At 48.1% G+C, this 15,102-nt stretch overlaps 1 protein-coding gene across 1 annotated transcript in view; it reads right to left on the reverse strand.

Moving 5' to 3' along the window:
• Positions 1–15,102, reverse strand: part of PPFIA2 (PTPRF interacting protein alpha 2) — a 706,597-nt gene that overhangs the window by 624,129 nt on the left and 67,366 nt on the right. The gene's annotated exons all lie outside the window — the stretch shown is intronic.

Here is a 15,102-nt window from a genome sequence, read left to right on the forward strand (position 1 = left end):
GGGGCTGGAGGTGGAAGGTGGCCTGCCAGGCTCATACCACAGTGTGGTAGAAGGCCAGAAGCACTGCCCAGTTCAGGAGTGTGAGGTCCAGAAGGAAGAACTCCTGGTTAAAGCCGAGGGACCCCACCCTCTGCAGGAACTGGCAAGCCAGTTATTGCCAGGGTAGGCATTCCTCACCATAGAGGAGTCACTGAAGGGCTTGCAGGCAGAAGGCGGCCGCCTTGTTCACCAGGTTGATCAGACTCTGGCCCCTCTCAGCAGCAGGCAGGTAAAGGATGGCTTGTGGGAGCCAGTGGCGCCCATTCCAGAAAAAATCTACCAGGAGGCACTGGAGTCTCTTGAGTAGGTCCTGTGGCAGTTTGATTATGGTGCATCAGTGCCACAGGGTCATTGCAATCAGGTTGTTGGTGATGAGGACACGTTCATAGTAGGAGAGGCTTAGTAGGTGCCAGCACCACTGTTGCAAGCAGGCCTCCACCCCCTCCTCAAGGCCATCCCAGTTGCATGCCATGAAGGTCATCAGCCCCAGGAACATGCCCAGGACCTTGAGGCCCTCAGAGCACCAGGTGAGGCCCCCCGGCAAATCTGGGGGGGGGGGGGTTGCGCTGGTCCATGCATCAAGCAGCAGGGTATCACTCTTGGCCCGGTTGATATGGGCCGATGAGGTACATTCATAGGCTCACTGGCAGTCTATCAGGGCCCACACATCTTCTTGGGGGTTGAGGAAGATGGTCATGTTGTCTGCATATGCCAACCGCCAGAGCAGGGGGCCAATGGACAGGGTCACAGCACTCAGGTGGTGCCACAGCATGTATAGCAATGGCTTGATGGCCAAGGCATAGAGCATGCCTGACAGGGGGCAGCCCTGATGGATGCCTGTGTGTGTGAGGAACAGGGCACAGACCTTGGTACAAGACCTGGAGGGCCCCGGTGAAGAGGGGCCTGAAGCCGAAGGCCTCCAGGGTCCAGAAGTGGTAGGTGTGACCCACCCAGGTGAAGGCCTTCTCCTGGTCCAGAGAGATGAGGCCAATGTCCTGGCCAAAGAGTTTGCGGGCTGTAAGTAGGTTGCTCAGCAGGAACAGGTTGTCTTGGATGGTCCTGCCTGGCATGCAGTAGTTCTGCTCAGGCCCAGTGACAGAGGCCATGATGGTGCAGAGGTGGGTTGCCAGCACTTTGGCCAATATCTTGTAGTTCACATAGAGCAGGGAGACCGTCTTAACGCAGCCAAGGTCTCCCTTCTTGGGCAGCAGCATGAGTACTGCTTGGCAGCAGCTGATCAGCAGGACCTTGTCAGCAAGGCTTTCCTGGAAAACACACAGGAGGCAAGGGCTGAAGAGAAGTCAGAAAGTCTTGTAGAACTTGGCAGGTAACCCCTCAGGGCCTGGGGCTTTGCCGGAGGCAAGGCCAGCCATGGCAGCTGCCAGCTCCTCCAGAGACAATTCCCGCTTAAGCTCGCTGACCTGGTCCAGGGCACAGAGATGTAGCAGGCCCTCGTGGAGTTCCTATGTGGCCTCAGGGCAGGATGGCTCAGTCGCAAACAGGTCACAATAGAAGGCAACGGTGTGCTCACACACTTCACCTTGGTCCACGATTACCTGGCCCTCAGGGGTCTTGAGGTGATTTAAGACTTTTCTCGCTGCCCACTGCTGCTCCAGGTTGAAGAAGCAGCAGGTTGGGGCATCGGTTTCTGCCAGCTCTTGCCATGGGCCACTCTCTCTGTCAAGTCATACAGGCATTTCCTGCAGAACCAGAGGGTCTTGTGCAGTGCTGCATTGCTGCTGGTAGCCAGCAGGATGGCCTTGAGCTCTACCACATCTTCTTCCAGCTCTTGGATATGGCGGCGCAGTTCATTCATGGCCAGCTGGGTGTACTGATGTCAAAAAGCCCGGATCTGTACTTTGCCTATGTCCCACCATAGCCCTGCCAATGGAGTAGCAGCTCAGTCTTGCAGCCTCCCAGCTCTGCTAAAAGTGGGCAAAGCAGTCCCAGAAGTAGAAGTCTTGAAGCAAGCTGATGTTGAATCATGAATAAGGCGCAGGCTGTCCTGGGCAGGCTCAGTTCTCAGCAGGCCAGGCCATGATCTGACAGGCCTGAGGGAATGATGCGGCTGCTGTGCAGGAGTGGCAGATGGTGCTTGGTGACTTAAAGGTGGTCAAGGCGGGCCATGGTGAGACCACCAGCACTCATCCTGGCCAAGGTGTACTGGCACATGCCAGGATGCAGGGCTCACCAGACATCAATGGAGTCTGGTCTCCAGGGCAGACTGCAGCTTGCAAGCTGGGGGCAGGTGAGGCTCAGGCTCTGTGCAGTTGAGTGAGGCATCAATGGTGTAATTAAAGTCCCCACCTATGAGAAGTAGTCATCATCCTCACTAGCATTGTGCAGGAGGGCAGCCAAGGTCTAAAAATACTGACCCTCTCCTGGCTGTCAGTGGGTGTATAGACATTGATGAGTAGCAGGTGGTGTTGTGCTAGGGTGATGTGGACAGTCAAGCAGGTGGCCAGGGATGACCTCCTGCACTACTGACATGTCAAGCTGCAGCTGCGGTGATAGGAGAGTCATGATCCCGGTGCTGAGGTTGGTGCCATGGCTCAAGAACAAGTGACCTTGTCAGGCAGCATGCCAGGCCACCTGGTTGAGCCCACTGGAATGTGTCTCCTGGATGAAGGTGATGGCCAGCTGTTTCTGGTGCAGGAGTTCCAGGATGGCCTCCCGTTTAACTGGATCTTGACACCGGTTGATGTTAAAAGTGCCAATGGTTGTGGCTGCCATGGATGTGGGTATGGGAAAGGAAGAGTGAGGTAAGGTGTGGGTGGAAGAACAAGCATCCAAGAGCAGAGCAAGATAACAGAGACAGGTCCCTGTATCATGCCCTTCTCTACTCCAGGGACCCCCCTCAGACCCCACTTCTCTCTCACCCACTGTGCAAGCTTTTCCAGATGATAAGCCATCTGCCAGGTGCCTAGATCTTGCTGCATATGTTTGGGTGCAGCTCTGGCAGCCTTGACAAAAAGGTTAGGGTCTGCACACCACTAGGTGATGCACCCCACTATATTTTTCTGTCCTTTGGTCTGCTTCAGAAAGGTCAGGAGACCCCCATAGATGGGGGCAACCCAGGGGGGTCTGCCAACATGGACTGGACATTTCTGACAGAAGAGTGTCGAGGCTTCACCCCAGGTGGGAGCTCGCCCACAAACATATTGTCTACACTCTTAATGTCTAGACACAGCAGCCTCTTCTCATTGTCCTAGTCAAGGACCGGCTCCAGGAGAGTGATCCCCACTTTCTTGTGGGGAGAGAGGTCATCCTGCTCTCAAGGTCACTTGCAACACTCAGAAAGCTGGATCTGCATTTCACTAGCTTCCCCATCTAATCCAGTAGGTTGGGACATGACCAAGAGGACAACAAACCCCTCTGCCACCTGCTGGGTTAGGTCTCCAGAAGAGAAGTATTCTCTATCATCTTTACTGCCACCTGACTCCGGAAACTGGGAGACAGACGAGAGGTTGGTGACACCCCACCATTGCCTCCCCTGCCAATGAGTCATCCTCATCAGTGAAAGGGACTCATAGGAACCCCAGAGGGCTCAAGTCCCTTGGCCAGCTCCCAGCCAGACAGGTGTGGGGGGGACGTTGGAAATCATCACCCTCACCACCTGGGTGTCTAGGGACATGACAAAATAGTGTATGCCTGCGATGTCCAGGCCCTCTGCACACACCTGTTGACCAGGGTGGCAGCGCTCAAGTAAATCACTGGGACCATGTTAACATGAGCCACATAATGTACATTATGCCATCCCAGGAATTCAGCTAGGGCACCTGCGCAGACCTTGACCCTGACATGAGGGTTCACACCTTTCCCTAAGCCATAGTTAAGGGGGAGGATTTGAGAGGCATCCCCATGCCAACCACTGGGTGTAGGAGTGGCCATTCCTGCTAGGACAGGGTTAATCCCAAAAGCTAAAACTAAAGGAATGGGGGAAAAAAAATTTATATATATATAAAAACTACAGAGATGTCTGGGAATGCGGCCATAAAAAGCAAAAAGGGAGGGGTGCGAGTGCCTGGAAGGGAGAAAGGAGGAGTGAAAAAGAGAGAGGGGAGGGTTATGGGGGTTAGGGGAAAAAAAAAGAATGAAACAGAAAAAGAGAAAAAAAGGGGGAACTAAGAGCATCCCTCAAAAGGACAAAGATAAAAAAGATAACTCCCCATGGCAGAGAAACCAAGAAAGAAAGAAAGAAAGAAAGAATTTTGACTTTTTAGACTTTGACTTTTAAGAGGCATTTATTCCAGGGAGGGTGACAAATTGGGGCCAGTAAAGAGCATGTACAGGTTGGCCCGAATATCTGGGCCTCATGGACAAGGCCTGGGCTCATGGCCTGCAAGGCCTGCCCACACACTCTAGACAAAAATAAAAAAACAGGGGACAAAGAAATATATACATACAAACAGTACTGCCAGCGGGGACACCCAGGGACAAAGCCCAGGGTCTCAGCTCGCTGGACCCGGCCCCGCACCCTGAGCAAGTGGCAGCATTAGGGAGCCAATGGTCGGGCCCAGTGCCGGTGGCAGAGCTAAGCCGGTCAGGTGATATCACAGAACGTGTAGCAGCAGTTCAATGGCCAGGGCATACAGTGTACCCAACAGGGGGAGCCCTGGTGGATTCCCTGATGCACTGGGAATGGGGCACACAGTACGCTGTTCACCTTCAGCAGGCTGGAGGCATTGTGATACAAGACCCAGAGCACCACGATAAATAGGGGCCTGAAGCCAAAAGCCTCAAGGGTTTCAAGCAGGTACTAGTGGTCAACCCGATTGAAGGCCTTCTCTTGGTTCAGAGAGACCGGGCTGATATCCAGTCCAAAGAGCTCTGCAGCCATGAGAAGGTCACGCAGCAGGAACAGGTTGTCCTGGATGGTTCTGCCCAGAACACAGTAGGTTTATTAAGGGGAAAAGGGGGTAACAATCCAACAAAGAAAAACAAAATATGGCCCATGTGGGAGCCCCGATACAACAGACAGAGCCTGGGGCTTTGGCCTGCAAGACCTGCCCTCACACTCTAAAAACAAAAATATCCTGTACAACATCAGCCTGCTGAGATCCCTGCCAGTACCTCAGGAAGGGGCTAGCAGTATCAGTGTGAGGACTAAACACCCACCCTTGACACTGCAGAGTACCCCCTGAATTACTCAATGTGCCTGGAAGGTGGGCACAGTCTGTTGGAGGACAGCGTACTCAAACTCCAGTAATAGGCATGCCTGTACCAAAAACTGGAAGAGCTGCGGGGCATTGTCTGAGCTGGGCCTGGCAAGTCAGTTCCTGTGGGTCTTGAGGGTGGCCATCTTAGCCTGACTAAGTAAGAAGTTGGCCAGGCACATAATACCCCATTGGCCACCCAGTATGGGAAGGAAAACAAGTAGGTGGCCTCTGAGAGGTCTAAACCTAGTGCTTCAAGCAAAGCACTGAGGGCAACAAACAGCAGTAACAGTGGGAGAACACAAGGAAAGCATGGTTAAGATCCTCCTCCACTCTCCCCAGGCAAAAAGGACAGGACACCGATGCAGCCAGGTCCATGTGGTGGATGAGAGTACCGGTAGCCAGTATCCCATGTAGCAACCACCACTGGAAATTGCTGGGTTTTTTGGAAATGGGAGGCTTGCAAAGCATGCGCCAGGAGGGGCAGGATGGCATGAGTGCCAGTGCTTCCACGTGCCTCCGCCACATTGTGTCAAAATCAGTGGCAAGGATGCAGGCATGGTGGATCCACGTCACCCACAAATACAGAGCCTTCCAGGGGAGCACATCAAAGCAGATCCTGGTACCACTGTCAGGAGACAAGGGGAGAGCCAGTAAGGTGCCAGGTCCACCACCCAGATTACTATCAACATCCAGGACAATAGGCAGTGGTAGAAGGGGCTCACACAGGACATTCCCAGCAAGGAGGGCTCTCCATGCTCAGAGGTGCTCCTCCAGGGCAGCTGCCACATCTTCGGGGAGAATGGCTCGCACACCCCTTAGGAAGTGGGTAGCACAGCGGACTGAACGCATGCCCAAGCGAGTGGCCAGAGCCTCGGCTGACAACCAGTTTGACTGGGTCATGTTGAAGAGGTGTCCTAGCCAGATGGTATGTGACCAGATGAGGGAATCAACAAGGCTGCTAGAAGCAAGGCTTGGCAGACTGCGCTGCATGGCTGGGTTATGGACCAGGGGCTACTGTGGTAACTGTGGAAACTGCAGATGCTGGGCCTGGGGCAGGAGGCAGAAAGCAGCTTGCTAGGCCCATTTTGGTAGACTGGTGGGAAGACACCCCAGTCCAGGAGGTTGGAATCTAGAAGGAAAAGCTCCCGGTCAAAGCTGAGGGCCCCCATGTGGTGCAAAAGCAGAGCTAGCTGCCGCTAGGGGAGGAGGTCCTGGTAGTAGAAGAGTCTTTGGAGGGCCTGCAGGTGGAAGGCAGCCACCAAGAGGTCTGCAGCCATCAGCAGGTCTAGAAGCAGGAACACATTGTCCTGGATGGTCCTGCCTGGCACACAGTAGCTCTGCTCAGGGCCCATGATTGAAGTCATAATGGTGTGCAGCTAATTGGCCAAAGCCTTGGCCAAGATCTTGTAATCCGTGCACAGGAGGGGCACTGGCTGCCAGTTCTTGATGCAACCAACGTCTCCTCTCTTAGGCAGCAGGATGAGAACCACTTGGCGATGGCTGGTTGGCATTGTCTGGTTTTCAAGACTCTAATGAAAGACATGCAGGAGGCAGGGGCTGAGGAGAGGCCAGAAAGTCTTATAAAACTTGACAGGCAACCCATTTATGCCAGAGGCTTTAACCGAGGCGAGATCCCCGATAGCAGCCATACGTTCCTCCAAAGACAGTTCTTGTTCAAGATGGTCAGCCTCTGATGAGCAAAGCCTATGGAGGCCATCACGTAAGCACCAGGTAGACTCTAGGCAAATTGGTTCCACTGCAAACATTTCCTGGTAGAAGGCGATGGCATGGCATCAGGTCCCAACAGGATCTGAGTGCTTGGCTGTCTGGGGTCTTAAGATGGTCAATGACCTTCCATGTAGCTCATCATTTCTCAAGGCTGAAGAAGTGAGTTGGGGCATCAGTCTCTGCCAGTTCTTGGTAGCAGACATGAACACTTACACCTTGGGTTGCACTCTCTGCCAGCTCCCGCAAGTGTTGCTTGCGGAGCTTAAGACTCTCAAGCAGCCCTGCATCATTGCCAGCATCATGCAGGGGCACCTCAAGCTGCACTACGTCCTATTCCAACTTCAGAACATGGTAGCAGATCTCACCTGTTGCCAACTGTGTACTGCTGACAGAAAACTCTAATCTGTATCTTTCCCACATCCCATCACTGCTTCCAGGTGGCTCTTGCAGCCTATCACGTTTGCCAGAAGTGAGCAAAGCAGTCATGGAAGTGAGCATCTTGCAACAGACTAGTGTTGAGGTACCAGTAGGGTGCCTGGATATGTGACCTGCTAGGTGGGCTCAGGACACAAGAGACCAGGCTGTGATCTGATAGTTCTGCTGGGATAATGCAGATGCTGTGTAGGAGTGGTAGGTGGTGCCTGGTAACATACAAGCAGACAAGGCATGCCATGGAGAACCCATTGGCGGTCATCTTCAGCCAGGTATACTGCCTTGCATTGGCATGGAGATGGTGCATCAACAAGGTCTGCTGCCTCCAAACCGGTCCACAGCTCCAGCCCATTCCAGTCAAGACAGACATTGACTGTGCAATTAAAGTCCCTGCCCAGGAGGAGAAGGTCATCACCATCAGTTATGCTGTACAAGAAGTCAGCCAGGGTCTTAAAGAAGGCAATCCATTCTTGTCCAGCAGTGGGTGCATAGATGTTCATTCAGAAGAGGCAATGTTGTGCAACAGGATACAGATGGTGAGCAGATGGCCAAGGATGACCTCTTGGGCTATTGCTGAGTCAGGTATCAGCTGTGGTGATAGAAGGATCATGATCCCTGTGCTGAGGGAGGTACTATGACTCAAGAAACTGTGGCGTTTCCAGGCAGCATATCAATTGGCTTGATTAGCTGTGTTGGTGTGTGTTTCTTGCAGAAAGGCGATGACCAGCCTTTTCTGGTGCAGGAAATCAAAGAGTGCTGTCTGCTTCACAGGGTCTCTGCAGCGATTGGCATTAAGAGAACCAAAGGTTGTGGCAGCCATGAGTGAAGGGTGTAAAAAGGGGGACAGGCAAAGCCAACTAAATGGAGAAAGAAGCAACAGAGAGGAGCAAACATGCAGGACAGGGAAAGACTCGGCCTACAACTACCCATCTGGCACCTCTCATAACAAGCACACAACATCACCCACAAGCTTGCTAAGGCAAAAATTATAACGCTGCGTCCCTGGATTGGAGTGCAGCACTGCTGCTGCAGCCTTAGTGGATATCACAAAATGCCTCAGGTTCTGGGAACCATTTACATACATGCTGTGCAACCCTCCCATGGTGCTTGGTTTGGTCTAGAAACTCAGTGAGGTATTCAACAGAGTAACCAGCACAGAGAAGTTCCTCAGAAGCTGGAACAGGTTCCAACTCTGGAGTGGGGGCACTCCCTATTGAGGGGGGCACCTTAGTTAAATCGGGGGATGTTACCTCTTGAGGGAGGTCTTCTGTCAACTCATCCTCAGAGGCAGAATCAAAGTCCATCTCCAAGGAGGAGGAGCTGTACATGTCACATACTGACAGTCATGGAGCCCCTGGGGGAGCACTTGACCCCTCACCATGGACTCAGCCTCAGGCCTTGTGGAAGCAGCGTCACCTGAGGGGTCCTGGGGTGGGGTGCTCTTGTGGGCTTGGCACTCTTGCTCCTGGAGCTGCTTGTGGCTCCCAGAAGGTCCAACCTCCATGTTGACTTCATCAGGCTTAAGGATCCGAGAGGTGGGAGGAGGGCTGTCGGACTCCCCCACCACCTCCCCTGTCCCCAGGTCGCCCTCGAGCACTACAGGGTCTGTTGGGGCATGCCGAGGAGGCAGGCATAGAAGGGAGACCCTGCTCAATAACCTCAGCTCCCCTTGAAGTGATGGGGAGTTCTTGAGGGGAAAACAAAGCCTTTTTAGAAGATCCCTTTTTTCTGGGACTTGCCCCTCCCAGGAGGAGGAGCTAAATCATCCCCTGAAAGGGGAGTGGGTCCACTGCCACAGAGGTAGCTGACTCCGATGAAGTGGATGGAGCAACTAGGAGGAAGGCCTTTCTCCACCACCTGACAGCTGCCACACCAGAGGTGGATGAGCCACCATCAGGCACAGCCACAGGAGACTGCTGCAGCTGGCTTCTTCTTCAGGCACTGGGTAGGCAGGTGGGACCTGCTACCACAGAGAAAACATGAAGTGTCCTCAATAGTGAGGTAGACCTTGTACCACCGCCTTGAACCTCCCTGTTAGCAGCATGAACTGCTACCTTTTAAAGGACAAGACATGCCAGAGCTCAGGGACCTTGCTGCCAAGCAGCAGTCTAGTGCCTGGCCCTGTAACCATGCCATAAGGGTGCAGGCAGTTAGTGAGGTCATCATCCGAGAGAAATGGATGCACATTTGAGGCTACCACACAAACAGCTGGTGTGTCTAGAGGTGTTACAAGGCAAAAAACACCCATGACCAACACACTTGCTACCACAACCTCACGCACTAAAGCAGGGGAGCTGAGGAAGATGATGGAGACTGAACTCACCTAGGCAGCACAGAGGACAAGTTTGCAGCCTATGAGTGCCCCCATAGCAGGAGCATACTCCTCCACTCCAGTGGAGGGAGGGGCATGAAGCCAGAGAGCAAAGCTCTGGTCCAGAGGGGCTGAAGCCCCAACAGTGAACTGCTAGGAGCAGCCTTCAGCCAGTCCAGCAAAAAAAGGGTTAACCCTGCAAGGAACCAGAGGGGTGGAAGATGGGCAGCCCTCCACCAGCAGAGAACAAAGAAACTGGAAACAAGTAAACAAAAGTAAGCCCAGGGGAGAGGAGAAAGGTAAACAATGTACAAGGAAGGGAAGGGAAAACAATAAGCAGCAGACAAGGTGCAGGGAGAGGGAGGGAAGACAAAAGCCAACCTGAGAGAGGGGGATGGGAGGGACAGAGGGTTACTGCAGGAGAAGGGCTGAAAAAAGGGGGAAAAAAGGCAGGGAAAAGTAATGAAGAGTGGGGGACTAAAGTGGGAAAGGGTTCAGACTGTCTAGGGGAGGGAAAACAAAACGAGAAGGAGAAAGGCACACAAAAGAGGGAGAAGCTTTTGGGGCTCTGAGCAAACACTCCAGTTAGAGGCCATTTTGAAAGCAAGCAAGCAAGCTCTCCATTGACTTCAAAGGGATAACATCCCTAATATACTTGTCATGATTCTATGACAATTTCACTATCAACTCATGTATGCAGCTTTGTTAAGTATTTGTGTCTCTAAACATTTAAAATATTTTTACCAATTTCATAAAATGTATATAATGAATGGATACAATATGTAAAGCATGCAAGTTTATTATGTCAAAGTTAGATTTACAATAGTGATAATAATTATGGTTCTTCCCTGGTTTTTCCATTTATAAAATACCTTTTCTTTTTTTTTTGTGCATTTTATTTCTGTGAGAGAAATTCAGGGTGGAGATTGAGCCCCCATTTTATTAGTACCAACTAATGCTAAAAACAGTTTTTAAAAAATGTTTCAAAAGTACAAATTAATGATACACTAGAGTTAATCACAGCAAAAATTGAGTACACACAATGTAGCAAAAAATAATCCTAAATCAACTGATTAAGATCTTTTGAGAGAATAAACTGAATAATTAGGGAAAAGAAACATTCAAAAATTATTATTTTTTTTTTAAATAGATGAGGTGCTTTTTAATTTATATTATTTTTTTATTCTTGTTTTCCCTTTCACAGAAAACTGCGATACAAGGGTGATAGACTTTATTACAAGCTGAAGTAATTGGCAGTGGTGGCAGCAATCCCTCAGTCAAGAATCATCACTCACAGGTCAAGAAAAGGATTGGAGATGAGTCCACCGAAGGCTAAGGCTGATCCTAGAGTCCCTGACGGTTTGGCACATGCCAAGGTGGTGGCTAAAGGAGGGTCAAACCACAGATTTCTTGGTCTGGTTTTCTTTCTTTTAATTTCTGTCATTTTTCTGTCTCCAGGGTGAGATAGTTTTCTTCCAAGTAAGACGTACCTTCACTCACAAGGCATCACCATGTAGCCCTGTCCTGGGTTAGTTTTTCACAGTTTTGTGATGTCAATGCCACACTTCTTAATATTTTCCTTGAGAGTGTCCTTGACATGTTTCCTCTGGCCTCCTACATGTTCTTTGTCCTTGGCCGAGTTGAGACTATAGCAGATGTTTTGGTAAATGTACGTTAGAGCACACAATACTTTGTCCACCCCAGCTGATGTTGAATAATCAACACTTCCATGCTGGTTGTGTTAGCATTGGTAAGAACACTGGCATTTGTATGACAATCCTCCCACTTCCTGCCAACAATCTTCCAGAGCTAGTGTTAGTGAAGGCATTTCAGGTGGTCCCTGTGGGTCACCCAAGCTTCACAGCCATAGAGAAGAGTTGGGCTTACCACAGCCTTATATAATAGCTTTGTTTGAGGCCTGATGTTGTGATCATTGAACACACAATGATACAGTCTTCCAAAGGCAGAGCTGGCACATCAGATCCTTGGCAATGTTGGCCTGCTTTAAGAGATCACTGCTAAGGTATGCAAAGTCTTCAACATTTTCCAGCTCCTCTCTCTCAAAGAGGATCTTTGCCAGAGAAGTTAACTGGCTTGGAGCAGGCTGGTGAAGCATCTTTATTTTTCTGATGTTAAGGGTCAGTCCCAGGCACAGCTTTTGGTAGGTCCTTCTAAGTATGTGCAACAACAGTAAAATCTTAGGTGTACAGAATTTCCACCATCAAGGCCAATATAACTTTGGTTTTGGCAAAGCACAAGCTTAAGTGGCAAGGTTTATAATTGTTTGTTTTGTTTGTTTGTTTAGCTGTTTCAGGAAATTTACAAACAAACAAAACCTTGACTTCTGAAACTCTCCAAGTTAACTCTTCACTGGAAGTCTTAAGCTATGTCCACATTAGAGCTGGAAATGGGCATATAGCATGGCTAGTTTTGGTAATGATAGCAACAAAACTGTGACTGCCATGTATGTATTTGGGTCCTGATCACAATGAAACTGTGGCTGTGGTGTATGTATCTGGGTCCCAGGCAGGGTTATTCAGCCTCTCCTGAAGCCAGTGTCAAACTGACTTCACCAACACCTAGACTTAAGTTAGTTCGCATATGATTACATGTGCTGGAGCTGCACTGTAGACGTGGCTGTAGATATGCAGAGAAAGGCACGGATTCTGCAAGTGTTTTCACACATACTTACCTTCACACTTATCCTTTTTTCATAAATGTTTGCCAAATGAGAACTTAACAGAGTGGAAAGAGACCTGAAAGGAGAAGCCTACATGTTAGGAAACAGGATTTTAACCTATTGCTATTATAACTACAGATGAAGGAAGAGCTGTGCTACAGCAAGAATATTGCACAGCCTTCACAAAGAGGACTTGCATGGCCAATGCAAAACCATGGATGGTAGATTTTAACTTAAAAAAAAAAAAAAAAAAATTTGCAGTTGGAGATGTTCCATGATCAGGAAAAGCATTTCCAAATTGATTTTTGAGCTAACCATTCTAAAAATACTAAGTTTCCCCACTACAGAACACCTGTACGTGTTTTCTTATATAATCCCCATCAACATAGTATCTGAGCATCTTACAGAAAAGAAAATGACAAGTGTTACTTTTTTTCCTTCTCTGCCATCTAGGAGCAGGCTGAAGTTTTGGGGTCAGATCTATACATCAGGGTGAAAATCTATATCTCACCTTGGGAAGGTCTAGCTGAAGATCCAGGTTCTTAATGAGGGATGCATTTTTCCTTTTCTTCTGTTCTGATGGTCAGAAAGCAGGCAGAAATGAAACTGGAGATTGCCCTGTCCTCTTCAATACATTTGAATCTTATTACTTCATTTTTGCTAACTTGTGCAAAACTGCTTCCTTCACTGTGCACTGAGATCCCTTAGGCATCTTCCCTTCATTTATCTATTCCTGTCCTCAGGGCCAAAAGTTAGCTCCAATACCACAAATAATCTCTTTTGTTCCCTAATCCCTGTGGCAACTACAGCATCCTGTGAGATCTGTTCACAGATCCTTGACCAAAATTATGACCCTGATACAGTGATCCATGGCTTCTAACCTAATTCCATCATTGTAAACCATCATGTTCTGAAAGCCAGCTTCAGGGAACAAGGGTCATTCAGTCTCCAATCAGATTTCATCTTTGGCTTCTCCTATCAAACTTTTAATGAGAGTGACAACTAGTACCAACTATAATGGTTATGTCTTTGCTGTAGACAGGTAATTAGGAACTGTACTGAGTGTACCAAACTAGTTTCATATACTACATCAGTCTCTTAATGAATTTTGATTTAAGCTGAATTTATAGTAGTGGCTTGGACTTGAAAAGATCAGTGATCTCAAGTTATTCCATTTTTCCTGTTTGAACAATTTAAATCATCCCTTTCATATCAATATACCTTTCAGGACCAAAGTAATTTTACCTTTAACAATACCCTGTATATTATTTTTAAAGCAGTTGAAACTAATAGATCATTGCTTAAAAGGCAATATATAAAAATTGGCCTAATAATATCTAGTTGGTAAATTCAAGATTCAATCACTTCAATTATCTGATCCAATAGATAGCATAAAAATACTGGAACCAGGAAAAAAGAAAAGTTAAACCAGAAACTTCTCAGGTATTTGACTATTTTCACCTTGTTCTTTAATTAAAGTTGTTAAAAATGTATTTATATCTTCCAAGAATCTCTCTTGACAATGTTAAGTTAAAACATGTTTCTCCTTTCTTTGCCCACTACCCTTTCTAAAGCACATTTGTGTGTTCCACTACTTTGGCTTAAGCCAAAACAGAAGATGACCCTGCAGCTACATCACCCACTTTTTCCTTAAGGCCATTTCTTCTGATCTTAGTTCAGACAGTATTGCTAGCATTTTTTTCCACTTTCATCAAGTGTTATACCCAACTTTTAAAATGACTACATTTAGATTCAGATGAAAAGTCCGATTAGTAACTGATAAATTGTCAAAAGACATTAATATTTGCTTTGCCACGTCTTACACAAGTGAGATTACAGTTCCACTATGCAGTTACACTTTTACAAGAGCAAAGTACTTAAAAACTTGCCCAATGGTAAGAGATACAGATTCAACATCCACATGCTGGACAAAACCCAGGTTTAGTTTTAACATGTTGATTATAGCTGTTTGGAAAACGGTCATTTTTTCCAAATGAAACATCTAACACTTGTGAGAAAATCAGGCACCTTGTTTGGAAAAAACATGGTATTGAAAACTCAATTTTCTTTAAAAAAAAAAATAAACAAAGAAAAACACTTTGATGACAAATTTTCCACTTGCCTAAGTGTGACACTCATTTAATTGAAATCAACAACTTACTATGTTGGGGGCTTTGAAAAGGTGTGACATACTACTTTTTCCTTGCATATTACTATGCATTGCTTGACTGACAACCAAGAAGATGCTTTGATACTACTAGTGCCTGGTGGATCCCGAGCTGTGCTCTATCACCTGGCCACAACTTAATAGGTTCCAAACATGCTCCTTCAGGATATTGTGCCTTTATGACCAATTTCCTCCCTGCTATCCTGGTCATTGCCACACACCCTGACTTCTGGTCAGCTGTTACTGCTCAGCTGATTAATCACAAAATAGATTGACAGTGTACATAGATGTATGTGAATTTCTATGGAGTCAATGCTCTCAGCCCATGTGCCTTACATTCCTCAGCATTATTTCATCAAATAAATTAAGGAATTTTTTCTTCAGTGCTTCTAGAAAATAAATTTAGTTCCTGAAGATGTACATCTAAACCTTCCCATACAATTTCATGAATAGACCCCCATCTCTTCTATGGGAATGAAGAAAATTAAATTTTGCAAATAAGAATTTTAGAAAGGTGAAGGTCCAGGGTACGCAGGTTTTATAATGGTGGAAGCTAATTGAGAGATCTCAGCATTGAGTTTTAATA

Source organism: Alligator mississippiensis, chromosome 4 (genome assembly GCF_030867095.1).
Source record: "Alligator mississippiensis isolate rAllMis1 chromosome 4, rAllMis1, whole genome shotgun sequence".
Classification (NCBI taxonomy): Eukaryota; Metazoa; Chordata; order Crocodylia; family Alligatoridae; genus Alligator; species Alligator mississippiensis.